Source organism: Gadus chalcogrammus, chromosome 22 (assembly GCF_026213295.1).
Source record: "Gadus chalcogrammus isolate NIFS_2021 chromosome 22, NIFS_Gcha_1.0, whole genome shotgun sequence".
NCBI classification, from domain to species: domain Eukaryota; kingdom Metazoa; phylum Chordata; class Actinopteri; order Gadiformes; family Gadidae; genus Gadus; species Gadus chalcogrammus.
This window is the reverse complement of record NC_079433.1, coordinates 16,804,269-16,824,093: the sequence shown is the minus strand read 5'-3', so window position 1 is coordinate 16,824,093 and position 19,825 is coordinate 16,804,269. Positions and strand designations below refer to the sequence as shown.

Sequence of the window (19,825 nt, the reverse complement as noted above, 5' to 3'; positions counted from 1 at the left end):
AAATAACACTTTACAAATGAGACAAACAATCAACTGATGAACCTGATTCTGATTCACGTAGGGAAAGATATGCAGTGCCAGCTTACATTCTCTCCACATCCAAATATTTTAATATATTCGTTTTGAGAACCCAACGAATATTCAAAGCTGTGATGGCTTACGCAGGCAAGTGCTGCTGACGCCTCATTCACCCCCTCCAAGACACTCCCTATCACCAGCGTACCTGGACTAGCATGTTGCTCTATGCGCCTTAAGCTTAACAAATCCAAATCAAACTGGATTATAGTAATCATAAGTGGCTGAAAAGCTTAATGCCACACTTGAATTCCAGAAAACATTCTCTTCCTTGATGGGTGTGGAGGAACATTGGAATAGATCATGCTGGTTTGATTATGAGCCAAACTAGTGCAGTGCCGCTCCAAACGGCCTGGTGCCAACAAGCCATCGCTGGGCCCCCCTGCGGCTGCGGCTTGCTCCAGAAACCCTCGTTCATCTTCACACTGGACCCTACCCTCCCTCGGGTCCTCAGCTGTCCCCCCGCCAGCGAGGTCTCTTCGGGGCCTGTTGGGAACGATCGTTGTAGCAGCGTTCCCTGGAACTGCTCCTCTGAACAACTACGCACTCAACGCTGCACTTAAGTTCAGAGCCTCCCCTGACCAGAGTAACTCTAGTGTACCCAGAGCCTCCCCTGACTATGGTGAGAGTAACTCTAGTGTACCCAGAGCCTCCCCTGACTATGGTGAGTGTAACTCTAGTGTACCCAGAGCCTCCCCTGACCAGAGTAACTCTAGTGTACCCAGAGCCTCCCCTGACTATGGTGAGTGTAACTCTAGTGTACCCAGAGCCTCCCCTGACTATAGTGAGAGTAACTCTAGTGTACCCAGAGCCTCCCCTGACTATAGTGAGAGTAACTCTAGTGTACCCAGAGCCTCCCCTGACTATAGTGAGAGTGACTCTAGTGTACCCAGAGCCTCCCTTCTATAGTGACACTAGTGTGTATGTGTACACACACACACACACACACACACACACACACACCCACGCACACACGCACACACACACGTGCACACATACACACACACACCTGCACAGACACCCCCCCCCACACACACACACACACACACACACACACATCCCCACACACACCTGCACACACACCCCCACCCCCACCCACACCCACACACACACCCACACACACACACACACACACACACACACACACACAGTGAGTACAGGATACTGGCTTCACTTCAGTGGCCTATAAGCAAACGAGTCTTTAACGGTCTCTGAAGACTCAGACCACACCCACCGCCTTCCTCCACCGTCCAGTCGCCCCCCACAGAGAGGGGAGATAATAGCCCAATAACAAAGTAACACTTGGACCAATACACAAACCCCAGCACCACCACCAAAGGTTGAACCGTCAGCCTAACTGTGATCAGTATACTGGCTCGCTGGGCAAAGCCTAAACTGTTTCTCAGTCTTTTCTAACCAGCAAACAAATCTAATAAAAACACACTCCATTCTCATGAAACCGAAGTTAACAGAATGATATAATTACACTGATGAATTGTTTTAGAGTCTACGAGCAGATCAGTGTAACAGGCCTGCGATGTGAATCAACAGGGCTGAGATTATGTATGGACATAAAAAAGAATCTTCACACAATATCCCAAACCCATAATATGGTTAGTTTCATTTCAACAGTGAAATGGCGTCCACAGCGTAATGTATGATGCTCATGTACAACACAGATATATGGGTAGGGCAGAATATACAACAGATGTGGTTTGATGCTGGAGGATTCCACTGCATTTACATTTAACAGTGAGTCCCCAATGGCTTGGTGCAAAACAAACCACACAATTTAATAGAACCAAGTCGTTCAGCTCCACTTTGATCCCAGTGGTCCAGTGGTGGAGGCAGGGCACTGGGAGAAGACCAGTGGTGGTGGGAACGCACTGGGAGAAGACCAGTGTTGGAAGAAGGGCACTGAGAGAAGAGGAAAGGACCAGGCAACCAATGTGTTTGGTCTGGGGAAACACAGAGCCTTCTACTGTACAACAATCACGCCCTTATTTAAGAAGGATCAGGGGATCAGCTCTGAAACATTTTACAAATGCCATCCCAGTCCCGTCGACCGGGAGCCGGCGGCTCGTGGCCCGGGGTTCAGGGTCCTGTCTGCAGCAGCAATGCTGAGACTAAAATGACTAAAATCTTTTGTAAGATCCCCTTGATCTTGCAAAAGAATGATGACTGATATCCATTTCTTCCATTCTCAAACAAGCGTTCGTTTCATTATCATTCTCTTGACTGCAAACAAGCCAGGGGCTGGGACGAAGAGATACTGATAGATGCACAAGAGTGTTAATGCCTGAGGAGTAAAGCTGAGAAGAAGCTCTCAGCTGGCTGAAGACGCGGATATGTAGCTAAAGCTAAATCAGAAAAAAACATACCCCGTCTATTTCTCATAGCTCTCATAGCCCAAATGTTGGGGTTCACTTTGAATACTAGTCTCTCCTGGTTGAAATGAAGATATATCAGTACACAGCTCTTTGAAGCAGGTTTCTTTTTCGATCTCTCTAGCATTGTATTTAGTTATTTAGTTACTATGCAACAAACAGCTGGAATAAACTCCCTGAGGATTGGGACTTCTCCCAACTCGGACCAAATTTAAAACAAGACTGAAGACTTTTATGTTTGCTTTAAATTTCTGCTAAACCTTAAATAGATTGCTTTTTTTTTTTAAACTAAGCCTCTTGTATGAAAGTGCTTTATAAATAAAGTTGCCTAGCCTATTAAGACGTTTTAGTGGCTACGTCTCAAAGGATGTTTGTCTTATGTCCATTTGTCCCATGTGTAAATAGACTTTGCCTTGTTAATCTCAGCCTTGTTCGAAAAAGTGGAAGTCGTGACCTGTAGCGTTGATATCTTAATAAATCTTCGGATCCGCGTGATCTATGGTCATCAACAGTCTGGGTTTACTGGTCTACCGCCGATAACACAGAGACTGCAGCACCAACCTCCTCACCTCTCCCCCCCTCTCCTGCCTCACACGAGCGGTGTTCACACGCTCAGCGCTAAGCCAGGAGGAGGCGGGCTGGTGGCTATCTACAGGGGAACACCTGCTACGCCTTCATAGCATACTCCAAACCTATAACTTGTAAACATTTAACCCATGGGAGCCGTTACCACAGTGAACCTCCCTGAGAAACTAGAACCAGAGGCAATAGTGGGCAGAACGGGATCTGGTGCTGCCATTATCATTTGTAGTTCACATTTGGTGAATGCCTTTCAGGGAGCTAATCCCCGTTCTAATCATGAAGAGTTATAAGTCACAGCAGAACCTAGGGTTGTATTCCTTTGACACTGAATAGTGCTCAACACATCCTAGCCTCGTTCAAAGACTACGGGTGGTCTTGGAATGAACCCATAGTTGGCATTCAATTAAAACAAGAAAAACATTCTGAAAGTCGGTTACCTCAGAGTGCTGTATAATTTGAGAGCGGATTGAATCAGGGAGGAAACCGAAAGCGGGATTTCGGTTGGCAAGAAGGAGTCTGACAGATGGAAACATGGCGGGGGGGTCAAAGAGGGAGAGGGGGGGAGATACAGAGGAAAGGCCAACACATGAATTAACAAATGGAGAGTGGCCTTGGCGTAGGGCATGAGGGGCATGAGGGAGCATGTTGCACTGGGACGGGGCAGGGGCCACACTGGGAGCAGTGTGTTGGCACTGGGACGGGGCAGGGGCCACACTGGGAGCAGTGTGTTGGCACTGGGACGGGGCAGGGGCCACACTGGGAGCAGTGTGTTGGCACTGGGACGGGGAAGGGGCCACACTGGGAGCAGTGTGTTGGCACTGGGACGGGGAAGGGGCCACACTGGGAGCAGTGCAGCCCTGGCCATATAATAAGGGCCCTGCTGTTGGAAGGCCCCCAGCGGTCCTCACAGGTGAAGGGCCCCTGACCCACCCACCCATTCAGCACCATCCATCCCCATCCACATAACAGGAGAGGGCACAAAGTACAAGGTAGATCCTTGGAGTTATCTACAACAAGAAAAAACCCATGGGAACAATCATCTATGTCCACCCGATAACGACTTAGCTGAACAACCCCTGCGTCGGTGGACAAGGCAACCATGAACCATCAGGGTACAAACCTTCAACTCAAACCTCACGGCCCTTTGCCCAGGATCTGGCATTCCCTTACTTGGAAACACAATTCTAACAGGCCGGCATTCCCTGCAATTATCTTGTCCTCCCCACCTCCACTTCGCTCCAAGTGTCTGGGACTGCCCGCTGAACGCGTGGTGCTTTATTTTAACCAAGCCCTTCAGCACATTCAGCTGATGTCCACTCTCTCTGTGTTCTGCAGTCTTCTCAGTGTGGCCACGCAGGCAGCAGTCACATCCCATGAATGAGCAGCTCATTGCAAAGTTCATCATCTTGCCCTTTGGTAACGCAAATAGGGCTTTTTTCCGAACATATAAACAGATCTTGAGGTTGTTGTTCAGCCTGAAAGGGGAAACGTCTAAAATGAGCCAAACACTTTTGGTATACGAGTTTTGTGCCTTCACCTCTAACTTACTTTATCTTGGGTCAGAGCAGAACAGGCTCCCTTAACTCATACCGCAGGACATGAGTCTGCTGAACACACACACATTGGGCCCACAGACGGGCTCTGTGTGTGTGTGTGTGTGTGTGTGTGTGTGTGTGTGTGTGTGTGTGTGTGTGTGTGTGTGTGTGTGTGTGTGTGTGTGTGTGTGTGTGTGTGTGTGTGTGTGTGTGTGTGTGTGTGTGCGCGCGCTGTGCGCGCGCGCGTGTGCGCGTGTCCCAGCCTGCAAGAGGTGGTAGCTATGGATATTGCATACTCAGTTATGCAAAATGTATTCAAATGTTTGCCGAAAGTGGTTTCTACGAGGTGAAGAGGTCAGCAGTAGAACTGGAGGCAGGTTGTCAATGGACTCACAGATGGAAGTGGACAGCGCATTGTTAAATACTTTCCAGTCAGCATAACCAGCCAAATACACTGCATGCGTATCTTCAAATCTGTCAGAAACAAAAACAACTGCGTATTTTGCCAATCCCCAAAATGGAGTGTAACCAACGTTTTCATCGAAAAGCTCACCCTTTCAGTGCTGCAAACCATTTAGCAAAAAGCAGATTGAGCACCCACTCTGAGCTCCGCTGCCTCCCCACTGTGCATGCTTGGGCCAGTGGACGTGCACATGAAAGAGTGTGTGTGTGTGTGTGTGTGTGTGTGTGTGTGAGAGAGACACTATGCAGCCGAACAAGGGGCGCTGCATAGCGGCAGAAGCCTAATGCACAGCTGGAGCAGCAGAAGAGGGCCTTTGTGTCTCCGTCCGTGGAGAACACTCGTACGCCCTCAAGAAACATCCAGCCCAGAGTGTATCGGCTGGACTGAGACCGTGGTACATTTCACCACGGGGGGGGGGGGGGGGGGGGGGGGGGGCTGAGAACATGACTCGCTCCACTTGTATTGCTCAAAGAAAAATAAACCTGTACACACACTCCGTCTAGTTCTGTCTCTTGGTAGTTGCAGCCATCCGCCCCTGGTCGCGTTGATCCTCCTCCTTCTCCCCCGACCGACCAGCCCGGCTTCACATCACAGCCCCGCAGCCCCATCAAGGTCAACCATTATGAACGCTGGGACCGGCTCCAGCACAGCAGAACCAAGCCAAACGTTTTGAAGAGAGACTTTCCATTCCAACAAGTTTTTCGACGTCTTGGCCATTTAACCGTTGTTCTGTTTGTTGTCGGCTGAAAGAGAAGCAGCCTCATTACAAAATAACACCGAAAAAATGGTCTTTCTTTACTCGACTTCAACACACTCTAACTGCCTCCTCTTACGCAACCGAGCGCCAATGCCAGTGGACGCTGTCCTGAAAGGGAGGGTCCCCTGGAGAGGGAGGGGGGAGTGAGAGGGAGAGGGAACGTTTTAGGACAGAAAGGCTGTAAAGCCAGCGAGACAGACAGTTACCTCAGAGGACCATAGAATATGAGGGAGCAGATTGAGTCCGGGACGAAACTGAAAGCAGGTTTTCTGTTGGCAAGAAAGAGCCAGACAGATGGAAGCATGGGGAGGGGGGGGGGGAGTCACTGAGGGAGAGAGGGGGAGATACAGAGGAAAGGCCTCGGGGGGGGGTGGGGGGGTTCACCCAGTGAGAGAGGGGGAGATACAGAGGAAAGGCCTCGGGGGGAGGGGGGGGGGGGTCACAAAGTGAGAGAGGGGGAGATACAGAGGAAAGGCCTGGGGGGGGGGGGGGGGGGTTCACACAGTGAGAGAGGGGGAAAGGACAAGAAATTTATATACAAAATCAACAGCCGTCCATAAAGGTGAAGGGTCGCTAACCCCCTCACCCACCACACACACACACTTAATGTGAAGGTCCCAAAGGGGTCTCGTGGGGGTCACACAGTGGAGGGGTCCACAAAGGGTCACGCAGAGGTCACTCTGTGAGGGGGGTCACACATAAGAGGGGTCATACAGTGAAGGGTTCACACAGGGGTCACACAGTGAAGGGGTCACACAAGGGTCCTACAGTGAAAAGGTCACACAGAGGTCACATAGTGAAGGGGTCACGCTCACAGGGGTCACAAAGTGAAGGGGTCACACAGTGTGGGGGTCATACAGTGTAGGGGTCACACAGTGAAGGGGTCACACAGTGAAGGGGTCACACAGTGAAGGGGTCATACAGTGAAGGGGTCACAGAGGGAAGGGTCATACAGTAAAGGGCGCGGTGCTGAGATAGCATCGCATCAGAACATGATGTCCTTGGCACGGGAGGCCGTGGGGGAATGTGGGCGTGTCTTCCGAGCGTGTTGGCTCTGGGACAGGGGCGACACTTGGCCTCGCTGCTGGAAAACCACCAGCCGTCCTCAAAGGTGAAGCCCCCGATTCCCCCCCCCCCCCCCCACCCACACACACACACAGCCGGGAGCTCCCACAGTGGGGGGGCGGAGCGCCACGACATGACGAGCAGCCATTGTGTGGACAGTGGGAGGGGCGTGGGCTCATCTAGCTGTGGGCTGTGTACAGTTGATGGACTGTCCCTCTCCTAGAGACTATGACGCAACAGCGTACAACTTCTGCCACCAATGCGCCCCCCCCCCCCCCCCGCACAGATTCACACATGGTGCACTGACCACCGCTGTTGGCAGAAGGAATAAGGCTTCTACATTATTTGCATGCCTATAACCCAGTGACCATCCACACACATACAAATGCATACATGAACACACACACACACACACACACACACACACACACACACACACACAAGCACGTTCAAACAGACAAGGCCTGGCAAGGTGTTTCATCATGTAGGCGTGGGGTAATTCTTTCAAGGAATATGTAACAAAAGAATGCATGCCAGAAACCTGCCAGTCAACATGTTGAAGCCAAATTATGTTCCAATCCTAAAATGGAAATAATGCACTTTTATCCAAAACAACTTACACACATTAATCACACATTCACGGCGGAGTCAACAGGGACACCTCGCACGAAGCAGTAGTAACCTCGAGCGGGTTATTACACGTCAACCCGCTCTACCTCAGAGCTAAGCCGACCCCATCATCAATGCACTGAACAGGCCACCAAAGTGTATTTGCCAAACATCTACACGAATGAACTATGTTCGGTTCAGCCATTAAAAAAACAATGGCCGACACACGTGCAGAACCCAAATCCCAGAACCACACACACCACATTGCACTAAATAAATGTTAATGTCTAATGGCAGTCTATTAGGAGGTACTTTGGACCCTTTCCATTCCCTTGTGATCAGCATATCACCATTGAACCATCGCAATACCAATCACGCAATAGCTTTACAATAGCTTTAGATGCCAGCACCAGAAACATAGGAACACACAGGCTGTTTACCTCCAGATATGAAGAGCCCACTGCTCTGATCAGGGCCCACAACACAGCAGACTGCTCACGCCATCTATTAATGATCCCATATAATGCTTTATTAGGGTTAGTAATTGCATATGGAGGTAATACTTGAATAGGGTTAAAAATAAAAAAAAGCGCTTGTATGTTAAAAATACCCCTTATTATTCTGACACTGTTCTTTTCTGCAAAACCAATTTCAGCTTCTGTTTCGTATAATGTCGCATTAAGCCCCGCTCCCGAGTAGCCCAGTCTGCTGTGATTGGTCAGCACGCACACCCGCTCTGTTAGGATTGGTTGAACACTTTGTGCTTGTGTCGAGAAATCACCGCCCCGAGAAGTTGTAAACACTGTGGGTATCTGGGAGGCGTTACTTCTGTACTTCAGCAAGGCCCACTGTACAGTCTGACGTTTGAACACAAACAAGCTGTTTCTAGCACTTATTGAGGGGCGTTCTCAGTGGGCGTGAATACTCCCCTTGGCTCAGTCTTAGATTTCTCTAGCTAAGCAGACGTAAAAAATGTTTGCATACAAATAACGGTCATATAGCGGCCTAAAGCAAAGGGAAAAGTCGATAAAGCAGGATATCACTCCTTTAACAACACAATCCAATTCCAAATTGTTACCTACCGATATCCCCATTTAACTGGAAACCTGTCATATTAATATATTTATAGAAAGATGCCGGTCCGTTTGAAATGAACGAGACATTCTGCAGTGTGCTGCCTGGGAGATACCTGCTGACATGAGCAACGACATGCGGCCACTGATGTTGACGCAAAAAATAAGTAAATAGATGACAAGACAGCCTCTCTCTCCCTCTCTCTCGCGATAAATGAATAATTCAATCCTTTCCGAGCTTGAAAGTGTTTCCCCTCCTAAGCTAAAAAAAACTGACTGGTGTAAGAAAACGTAAAAAGTGTTAACAGAACATTTGATGAAAGCATTAGAGTCCTTGGCTCTACTGCTGCTGCTGCCTTCACCCTGAAGCAAATGTATCCATTACATTTAGCTTACAGGTTATATTTAGCTAAACACCCTAGGTTAATTGTTGAAGTTGTCTATGCGGAGATGTAAATCATTCATGGTTTCTTTGGAACTCACCCGCTCTTGGTAGTAAGCGTGTTCTGAGAGTTGTCAGTTGGAGAGCCCTTTCCATCCATTCTATCCAAACGAGTGTTAGCAGCCTCTGCATCTCCTTTTGTCCAACACAAGTCATTCCGTATGAATGGCCCTGGATAGCAGGTGTTCTCAGACAGCGCCCACAAACACAAATCTGTGTTTGTGGGCACTGCGCATGCTCTCAGCAAGATAGCCACACGCTGCGTTTCAGCTCGTTACATTTGCTGGTAATAGCTTTGAGCCACAAGTTGCAATGGACAGGGTCAGTGGGGAAGAGGGAGCATGTGTGTTCAGCTGTCTCCATCTACAGCCATTCATACGACCAGTACCAGAGCACTTCCTTTGGATTCAGAAGTGAATGCTTAAGCTGCATTCAGTTTTCAACAGCCCCTCCTTCACTTAAAGCTTGCCCTCCAACCTTCATACATATGGTTTGTTATCAATATAGACCAATCAGACAGTATGGAATGTGTCCCTCATGGGTTCCAACGTTATCGTATTATAGTTCTAGCTAAACGTCTGTACTGGGTTTTCTATACGACTCATGGGTTGAGCAGGAGATGTCCTGATCTTGAGAGGTGGAAGGCCGGAGCCCGTTCTGCTGACACAGTGCCTGGACTGCTGTGTAGAACGATGCAGCAGTCAGGAGAGGAGCCACGAAGGTCCACCATCCCCACGTCGTGTTCCTCTCCCCCCAGCGTCCTTCTCATTGGTATGCTTTCCCAGTAAGCCGGCCTCCCACGGCCCCTCACCACCACCACGACCTAGCGAGCTTAGTGGATACAAACACACTTCAGAGATACTTCTAGTATCCAAAACATTGCTCTTGCTTTAGCGGCCACACGCAAGAACAAAATCCTTCGGTGATAAATAATTGAAAGAGGTTCTAACAACGGGATGGACAGTGGAGTCCAAAGCTTCTAGGACCAAACCTTCTGGAACACAAACTGTATTTGATCTCCTGTGAACGGTATGATGCCAAGGTAAATGCTTCATATGTTGGAGGGTCTTGGCCCCCTACAGAACTCCCTCTCCATTCAGATGTGACCCCACAACAAGCATAAGGCTCTCATCATGACAGGGATGCACCGCTGGATCAGAAGGCATACTAAGGGTTTATCCCATGGCTAATATTACCTTGGTTCTTTAGTGCTTTGTATGCATTTGATTTCATAAACAACAAAATGTCCTATTCAGGACTTAAGAATACTTTTTTAATGGCCAGTCCAGGTCTGAATGTCCCTTTCCTCAGCAAGAAGTAGGGAAAAGACAAAGAACTGAAATTATCCTCCACAAAGCACAAAATATCTACTCTATAGTAGGGATGGGTCAGAATATTCGATTATTCAATTATTTGTTACCCAGGGGTCAAAGCCGATTTCTAACATTTGGACCGTTAACATTTTTTCCCACCTCGAAGGGCATTATCCCACTTATACCATGGTCACTTGAACAAAAAAAAAAAATTAAGACCATTCATTTAGATTTTCATGCGTTTTACAATCCAAATATAAAGTTCTTCACAAGCCATACCTTTGTTTCCCTGGTAACGCCTGAGGGTTTGACTAATACCTGGAACAATCATTACCCTCCCGTAAGGTTCTAATGCAATGGAAACGTTGTTCACTCCTCCAGTAAATAGGAAGGACCCTAGCTATGACTTGGCAACGGGAGGTATTCTCTAGTCCGCTCAGCTGTGAGCCAGAGAGCAAACGTTATGCACTTTCAACATAAAGTGTACACATTTATAATTAGAAATTCGTCCCAGCCTTTATACCACAGATACACTAGGGTCTATAGCATATAACCGCGTTGTCTGATTACAGTTTAATTAATTTTTCACAATTTATCAGCTCACAATTTTTTGCGTTAAAGAGATTAAGTGATTTCTTGCCGATGATCCATGGCTGCTTTTGTGAATGTCGGCACACATCGAATAATCGATTATTCGTTCATACCACCCACTGATTATTCGACCATGACAATTTTGAGTTATTCACATCCCTACTCTATGGCAGTTCTTCAGTGCCAGGATCAATCACTTGATAATGCCGACCACCGCAAATCTGATAAGCTCAACAGGGCTTTTCCTGAAAGCCCCACTTTTTAAAAAGAACATGACCAGGATTTCCCCTTTGAAAGCCTCTAAAAAATTTAATGGCTGAACAAAGGTGACCTGTGTGCGGTAAACAGCTGTGGTTCACTCCTTCATACGGCAGCCACCATGGTGAGTAAACAAATTCCCAAACCGACACCGAGCTACCCGCCAATCAGGTTTCTGAACATACACTTTACATAGGCTGAATGACCTCCAGAGGGCCGCTTGTATTTAGAAAGCCGAAGTAGCTATTGAGATTATTAATAGGTATTTGGATTAGCCATTGATAACTTGTTGGGCTAGCTATTAATGGGAAAACACCAGTTGAGTTGATGGTTAACCGTCACTATTTCCAAAGTGTACACAAAGTGTACGATGGGTGGAGCGAATGTGACATTGGTAATGCCACAGGAGCTTGATCCTATATGACCGACAAACAAACACAGACACACATACACAGGATTGTATCTTCCCAGACGGGCAGATACAATCTGGCAGCCATAATCTCAGGACATCCAGCTTTCCCCTTCCCTCGCTAATGTTTCACTTCCTCTCGGCTAAAGGAAACCGCTGGCTAGCTAATGGCTGGCAGGGTGACAACCTGCATAAAGGAGGACGAGTGTAGGCAAACATCTGGGAAGTCTGCAACAGCTGGGCTACCAGGACCAAACACAACATTGTTAGCTCGTTGTCCGTACTCTACAGCCAGGAGTTCAAGTCTGAAGGGGAAGGGAGAAGAGATGGAGGGCAGTGGTATTGGTCCAAAAATATAAATACTATTACTTCCCAATAATTCAAATCTAAGACATACAACTCATGTTGAAATATATTGATTAGACATAGAAAATATCGAAATGATTGTTACAGGGAAACATTTCCCCTCAAAACCTCTTTTTGGAGCCGTCCTGCAGAAACAAAAGTAGGTTAAGAAATGAGAGCAGCAGGAAATGGCTCTAGAAACACAGGCTCTGTCTCAAGAAACACAGGCTCTGGCTCTAGAAACACAGGCTCTGGCTCAAGAAACACAGGCTCTGGCTCTAGAAACACAGGCTCTGGCTCAAGAAACACAGGCTCTGTCTCTAGCAGCACAGGCTCTGTCTCTAGAAACACAGGCTCTGGCTCTAGCAGCACAGGCTCTGGCTCTAGAAACACAGGCTCTGTCTCTAGAAACACAGGCTCTGGCTCTAGAAACACAGACTGTCTCTAGAAACACAGACTGTCTCTAGAAACACAGGCTCTGTCTCTAGAAACACAGGCTCTGGCTCTAGAAACACAGGCTATGGCTCTAGAAACACAGGATCTGCCTCTAGAAACACAGGCTCTGGCTCTAGAAACACAGGCTCTGTCTCTAGAAACACAGGCTCTGGCTCTAGCAACACAGGCTCTGGCTCTAGAAACACAGGATCTGCCTCTAGAAACACAGGCTCTGGCTCTAGAAACACAGACTGTCTCTAGAAACACAGGCTCTGGCTCTAGAAACACAGACTGTCTCTAGAAACACAGACTGTCTCTAGAAACACAGGCTCTGTCTCTAGAAACACAGGCTATGGCTCTAGAAACACAGGATCTGCCTCTAGAAACACAGGCTCTGGCTCTAGAAACACAGGCTCTGTCTCTAGAAACACAGGCTCTGGCTCTAGCAACACAGGCTCTGGCTCTAGAAACACAGGCTCTGGCTCTAGAAACACAGGCTCTGGCTCTAGAAACACAGGATCTGGCTCTAGAAACACAGGATCTGGCTCTAGAAACCCAGGCTATGGCTCTAGAAACACAGGCTCTGTCTCTAGCAGCAAAGGCTCTGGCTCTAGAAACACAGACTCCGTCTCTAGAAACAGTCGCTCTGGCTCTAGAAACACAGTCACTTCTTGTGAGCACCTGTCCAGGGAGCACTGGGTGGTTGAAGCGATGTGCAGTGTTTCATGCAAGAGAAATACTGCTGGCAAACCGAACATTGGACAGTCAATTATTGAAACAGTCTTTTACTGTTTTGTGATTTAAGAAGATGTTTGACAGCTTCAGGCATACCTACCAGCATGCCAACCACAATGAAAGCCCATGTATCTGGTTGGCCAATGATTCCATGTAACTGCTCTAACGTTCAGTAAAAGTCTCCACTAAGCGTGGCCTTCTGCCAAAAGCTTTGAGAAAAATGCAATCTACAAAATAGCTCTACCTTTCAAGATATTGTTGAGATACCCTCCCTGCTCTGTCTCTCTCTGTGTCTGTGTCTCTCTCTGTGTCTGCGTCTGTGTGTCTGTGTGTCTGTGTGTGTGTGTGTGTGTGTGTGTGTGTGTGACAGGCAAAATGGATTCCCAAGGTCAATCAAGGAAGACATCCCATGATTGCCATTGAGACTGGAGGTTCTTTGAACTCTAACTTGTCTCATACAGAGCTTGGCATAAATCAACCATAACAGATATTTTCACAGAGCGTTTTGTTCATGGATAGCTGACTGTGCCCTTTATAGGATTTCACTCTGAATATAGCTTTAAAATCGTACGTACAGCACCTTTAAATTACCCAGATGTTTTGTAGTGTTTTTCACCAACAAGCAGAAGCCCTTCTAACCCAGGCTGAATGGGACTGGGTCCGTGGTATTGGTATCGTATAGCGCTATATATCAATGTCACACATCACAACCCTGAAACCAACTATTTGAATTTAATTCCGATGTTTCAACATTTTGTAAAACTCTTGGCTCAATTTAAAGTGCAACCTTTCTAACTGTGATTCAAACAGATAACTTTCTAATTGTGTTTTTGATTTAATGCCATACACTTACATTTCTTTGTGATCATGACTTGCAAATATAAACTGAAAAGTACCGTCCATGCATAACCATAACCATAACCATTCTTATATGAAAATACAAGAGCAGAGGAGGCCCAAAGTGACACTGCTAAATTGTGATGATGATTGACTCAGATTAAGAGACTCAAAGGATTACTGTGATCAAGGAGATAAAAGAGTTACGCTTTCCAACCCCACGGGCCACTTGATAAAGGAGACACCAGAGCCTTCTGAATGAGACTGGGTGGTTAGGTGCTGGCTAAGGGAAACACTTCTGTAGGGACATGATAATCATCTGCACAATCCTGTTTAACTGCCTCATTCACAATAGAGCAACAATGGGGACATGTTAGAGCCACGCTGGGTAGCCTGATCCATGGTGGTCTGAGAGGAGGGCTCTAGAGCAGGTGTAGTACTATGTTACGTTAAGTTCGGCTATCCTTTTTCGTCTCTTTTTGGGGGAAATTGTTTTCTCTGTTTTCTCTTTTGACCCATGCAGAGCAGTGGGCAGCTGCCGCGGGGTTTCAGGTGGGGGTTGTCTCAGTGTCAGGTGCCTTGCTCGAGGACACCTCAATTTGGGTGCCCTAGTTGAACTACTACTACTACTCCCCCCCCCCCCCCCCCATCCACATTTTTTGTGTACCCGTCGGGACCAAACCGGCCACCGACCGGTAACGGTTACCGGTCCAACTCCTTAACCAGTAGGCCACGGATGCCCTCTGTATGCCTGGTCCATGGCTGAGGTGAGGGCTTGTAGCAGGTATAGTACTATAGAGACTTTCCCAATCAGTTAGCGTGACCCATAGTACATATGAACACTTCCTCAATAACAATTCCAACGTCTTTGACTGTCAACTAAACTATGTTTTCAAAGATGAGAATGTTTGGCTTCACATCAAATGTAGTAACGATAACATTTGTGGATGTATTTTGTGAAGACAAATATATAGGGAATTTCGCGGAGTTTGTTCTACATTGTCTATTGCCTGCAATTTCTTGTACAAATTGCTCTCAGACCATATGGCTTTACTGAAATATGTGTATTTCATTACAATTGAACAGAGTAGGTACCAAAGTACGTACCTTATTGAAGTACACCGGCAACTCCAATAAATAATTGAAGAATGCAAATTAAAGGTTTGTCTCAGCTCCCTGTGAAAGCGAAGCCAAGAGCAATGAGGTTTACTTCAAGTGAATAGCTCACATTTAGGAGCTACAGACAGCTATTGTCTTCTGTTTGAGTCATTAATGACCTAATGTTGCCAATACCATTTGACAAAGGAACTCAATGCTAAAAAAGGAAATTGAAAATAAAGCATTATGAAACTAATTACCCCTTAACCAACTATTAGTCACCTGATATAAAATAAAATGTAGTAGATAGAGTATAGAGTAGAATGCTACACCCTGGTTATAGGGTTCATAGAGTAGAAAACTACATCCTGGCAATGAGGTGAATCGAGTAGAATATTACATCCTGGCTATAAAAGGTACATAGAGTAGAATACTGCATCCTGGCAATGAGGTGAATAGAGTATAATACATAATCCTGGCACCATAGTCAACCATGAGCCAGTGACTGATCCAATACAGGCAGTTGTGTTGTGATGGAAAATGAAATGGGCCCTGGGCTCCTGAGAACCAACCCTTATCTCCCAAGTCACTGTTTAGTGATTCTGCTGCAGCTGGAGTGGTGAGCCACCTGTTATAGAGGGACCCTAAAGCTAGCTTCCTGGTGCTCCTCCCTAAAGATGGCGGCACCACCCCGCACAACGCAAGACTTCACACAGCATGCTGGGAAAACATTGGTTATCATAAGCGGTGATCAATTACGCCGATGCAAAACAACGATCAAGTGCACGTGAATGACAGAGACAAATACAAGGGACCTCAAAACACAAGGTGAATACCCGGAAAATATCTTACATACATTCGGCAGCACTGGTTCCATTACTAGTTCAAAACATTCACAAATTAACTACAAATATGTGTAAAAAATAACCGTTTTGACGTAATGTCAAATTGATCTATGTAATGTGTATGTAATGTGATGCAGAGATATTTCTTTAAGCTAGCAGCTAGCCTAGCCAGCATCGTTACGCCTCCTAATACTACTTTGTACCTCAAAAGGCCAGTCCGCCCAGTCCGACGTGAGAGGAAAAGAGTTACACTGTCCAGCGGACCGTGTTCCAACCTCTGGTCAATGATACAAGAGAAGGTAAATGATACAAATAGAAGCAAAACAAGAGTTCACGTTGGGCGTTGCCTACGACTGCTAGAGATGGCTCTTGGCGAGTTAATGAATGAAGTCTGATGCTGAACTTGAAACGTTTCTTCTAGACGTGTAAGTCGATAGTAGTTAACACTACAGTGTTTTTGTATAGCATATCGTATAGCTGTGTTGATGGCTGCTGGTCCAATGTTACTGACACTTCATGTTCACTAAGTTGACCATGTGTTGCTGCTATGCGGTTCAGATTGTGGGGTCAGGGTTAGGGTTCGGGGTCAGGGCCAGGGTCAGGGTTAACCCCCTGGTTCAGCATTGATATGTGGCCCCCTATTTGTATGGATTCTGATTCGGCTAAATCATATACGGTACACTTTTAAAGAATTGTTCTGTTGTGTTACATTTAGGATATAACATAATATTTGGTGATAATAACGGTCAACAATGAATGTCCCTGACAACGAATAAAGAACCAAAAAGGGAATTTTTAATGATTTAAAAGTTTACATAGCCAATATACAGATTTTGCCTAATGCTACTCAGGCTAGTATAGGTTTATTATATTATCAGGAGATTACATAATCATAATGCAACATAGTAGAACTGAACAGAGTATGGTGTTGCAGGAAACAGGATACAGATATTACACAAATGGTTAGCTGATCAGGGCTCAAACACAACCTCTAGTGTAGGACTGCGTAGTTGAGACATAAAGTCAAATGAAATCTGAGGTCCTGGTGTCATTCACCAGGTAGTCTTAATGCCATACTATTAATGGTGAAACCATAAACGTGAAATGTCACACGAGGCATGTTTCCAGAAAGAAAGCACAGACTTTGGAATCAAATTCCATCAACAGCACCAGCAAGACGGGATATGTATTTCAGACGGTAGACTGGGAGAGGAAATATGACATGTGTGGGTGTGGGACTGACTGTAGGGTACAAAGGGTGCTGCAACAAGTTTCAACAGATTCATTAGAGGTGCTTTTGAACTGGATCCAATTAATCAATCTACAAACGTTCGTGACGTCCCGCCGAGCAGCGGCGTGAGAGAGGCAGCCCCCCCCCCCCCCCCCTTGCTGATTGAGCTCCCCTCCGGGACTCTCGTCCCTCTCCGTGCTGACCTGAGCTCCCCTGTCGGACTGTGTCCCTCCCCGGTTCGACTTCAGCTTGCCTGCTGGACTATGGCCCCACCGGGCTGACCTGAGCTCCCCTGGTTGACTATCGCCCCGCCGGGCTGACCTGAGATCCCCTGCTGGACTGGATCGTCCGTGTCCTCAAGTGCCGTCTACGGCGAGTCTAAGCAGACAACCAAGTCCAACAGACAACGCGAAGCGCAATATAAGCTGATCCACTACCGATAACGTTGTTGTTCGCTTCACATAGTCAATGCATTTTCCAACAGCCTCAATCAGCTACCGCTGCTAAACCCTACAGCCCGTGTGGACATATCACATTAAACCACTTGAGTTGGACTTCAGCTGGTATATCACAGTCGTGTTATGAACTAATCACAATTGAACAAACTCTTCCTACAGACATGTTATTCTTCCGGTCTGTGTTGCTCATGTCAAGTGATCTTATGTAACGTGTTAAGTGATCATACATAACGCTTTGAGTGATTTTATATAAGAGAGGAATGAAAATAATGATCTAAAGTTGGAGAAATGCACCAGAGCTCATCAGCCTCCATTAACTGGTGAACACGACGCTGCCAGCCACACAACAACTTGGGCCCATAAATCAACTCGCTTAACTAATCCTGAATATACTAATATAATGCAATAAGATCATACGCTATTCAAAGTAAAAGGCGATGTGTGCACACGGTCGTCACTCTGTTTAGGGAACCGAGACTAGTGAAGAAACAAGAGCAACAACATACCGCATATGCAGAACCAGCTGGTGGCCAGAGAGGATCTGCGGTCGCGCCGCCCGTGAATCCGTCCTGGTCGTCGGCCGTGTGGAGGTCTCCGCTACCGAGAGAACCGACCGGCCCTGTGGAGGTCCACGCTACCGGCAGGACCGACCGGGAGGAGGTCCACGGTACCTGGAGGACCAACCGGGAGGAGATCCCCGCTTCCTCAGAGGACCGACCGGGAGGAGATCCACGCTACCTGGAGGACTAACCGGGTGGAGGTCTTCGCTACCTGGCAGGACTCGTCCTGGAGTGACCTGTGGCGTGGAGGCAAGAGGAGGTGCTGAGAGCTCCTTATCTAAGAGTGGAAACTTGAACATGGAGCCCAGAACCAGTGCAGTACGCGACGCAGCTCGGCGCTCCGCGGATCAGAGCTGATCTCAAGAGCCAACAAGCCTCGCCCTTCAACCGTGGAGCCGTCTCTCTTGCGTGACATGTCTAGAACTTGTTTACATGCATGCATCTGAAGCCTTGGTTGATGTTTTACTTTTTAATGTTTAGCATTTTCTGGATTTTTTTTCAATGAGAGAAAGAGAAATATAAAATCAGCTTTTATTTTTTGACTTGATAATAAAAAACAAGTCAATACCACATTGTCAATGGCATTGGGTAACCATATAGGCCTAGCATCTGTCATGAAGGGTTCCCACTACGCATGCAGAATAACCACATGTTAATTATAATATATAATACAGGTTGGACATTGAACTATAACATCCAACCCATTTCATTATATCGGTCCGTGGATTTCTTTGCTACAGTGCTCAGCTAGCCTGTTGTCAGCAGGTCAGCTGGGCCTCACTCAGACCCACTGAGGGCAGGCTCCCCAACGCCAGGGAGAGGCTCCTTTGGAGCAGGTCCACCTCGTCTGCTACTGCCGGATGGAATGCCCGGAGCATCTTGCCAGTATTTCCTGGTAACATGTACAGCGTTTCAATGCTTCTTTCTCCCCATTGAGCCCTCAGTAACACCTTGAACACTTCCAGAATTCCATCTCCTCAACAGCCTAACCGGAAGTTCTGAAAAGCTGTCAGGACTTCCGGTTAGTCCAATGAGCCTAATCAGGAGCCCTTTGAATCGAGTAAATATATTTAGGATTGGGATCTGATTATGGTTCAATCTCAAATACAACTTGTGCTGGCGCCCCTCATTGAGTTTTAATTGAGAACATACTTAGTGTACATACTTAGTGAAGTGTCAAGACCATTGCTTTGCCCGTGCTCCGTCATGCACACGCTCAATAGCGATGTCATCATGAACGCATCAGTCTCGTTGCAGCAAACCCTTTAGTGCAGCCATAACCACAACCGCCAGGAAACGCGAAAACAGGTGCAACATGTCAATCGATTTCATTAGGAGGTGCATTGGTGCCCGTATACAATTTCTTCCTCTTTTGAACAACAATTTATACATTTTTGTAAATAATATGCATTGCCCTTATTTTATATAGAAGCCTAATTCGTTGTGCTTGCATGTTTTAATAAACACAGAATGCATAACGGTCTTTCATATTTCTTCATTCATCTGGAATGCATAAAAGTCATGTAGGCCTACTTCTAGCAACCATTTAGAATAAACAAACAAAATACACCTACCAAAACCATCGCGGGGGGGTTGGCTGGCTGAAAAGGATTCAGGGTAACATTGTATAAAAAACGGGGGGTGGGGATGAGAACAAACGGCCAGCTGTTGTCTTGAATGGCAAAACCTCAGAACCTTTAGATGAGACGGCCACGTACCTCA

General features: G+C 46.8%; 1 protein-coding gene across 1 annotated transcript in view; it reads right to left on the bottom strand.

Annotated features, from left to right (window-relative positions):
• LOC130375930 (thyroid hormone receptor beta) overlaps positions 1 to 19,342 on the bottom strand; it is a 57,516-nt gene extending 38,174 nt beyond the window's left edge. Inside the window, exons 1-2 of the mRNA XM_056583095.1 lie at positions 19,269 to 19,342; positions 18,050 to 18,995 (exon numbers count right to left, since the gene is read on the bottom strand). The gene's annotated coding sequence lies outside the window, so the exon portion shown is untranslated. The remainder of the gene's footprint in view (positions 1 to 18,049; positions 18,996 to 19,268) is intronic.
• Positions 19,343 to 19,825: the final 483 nt, after the last annotated feature.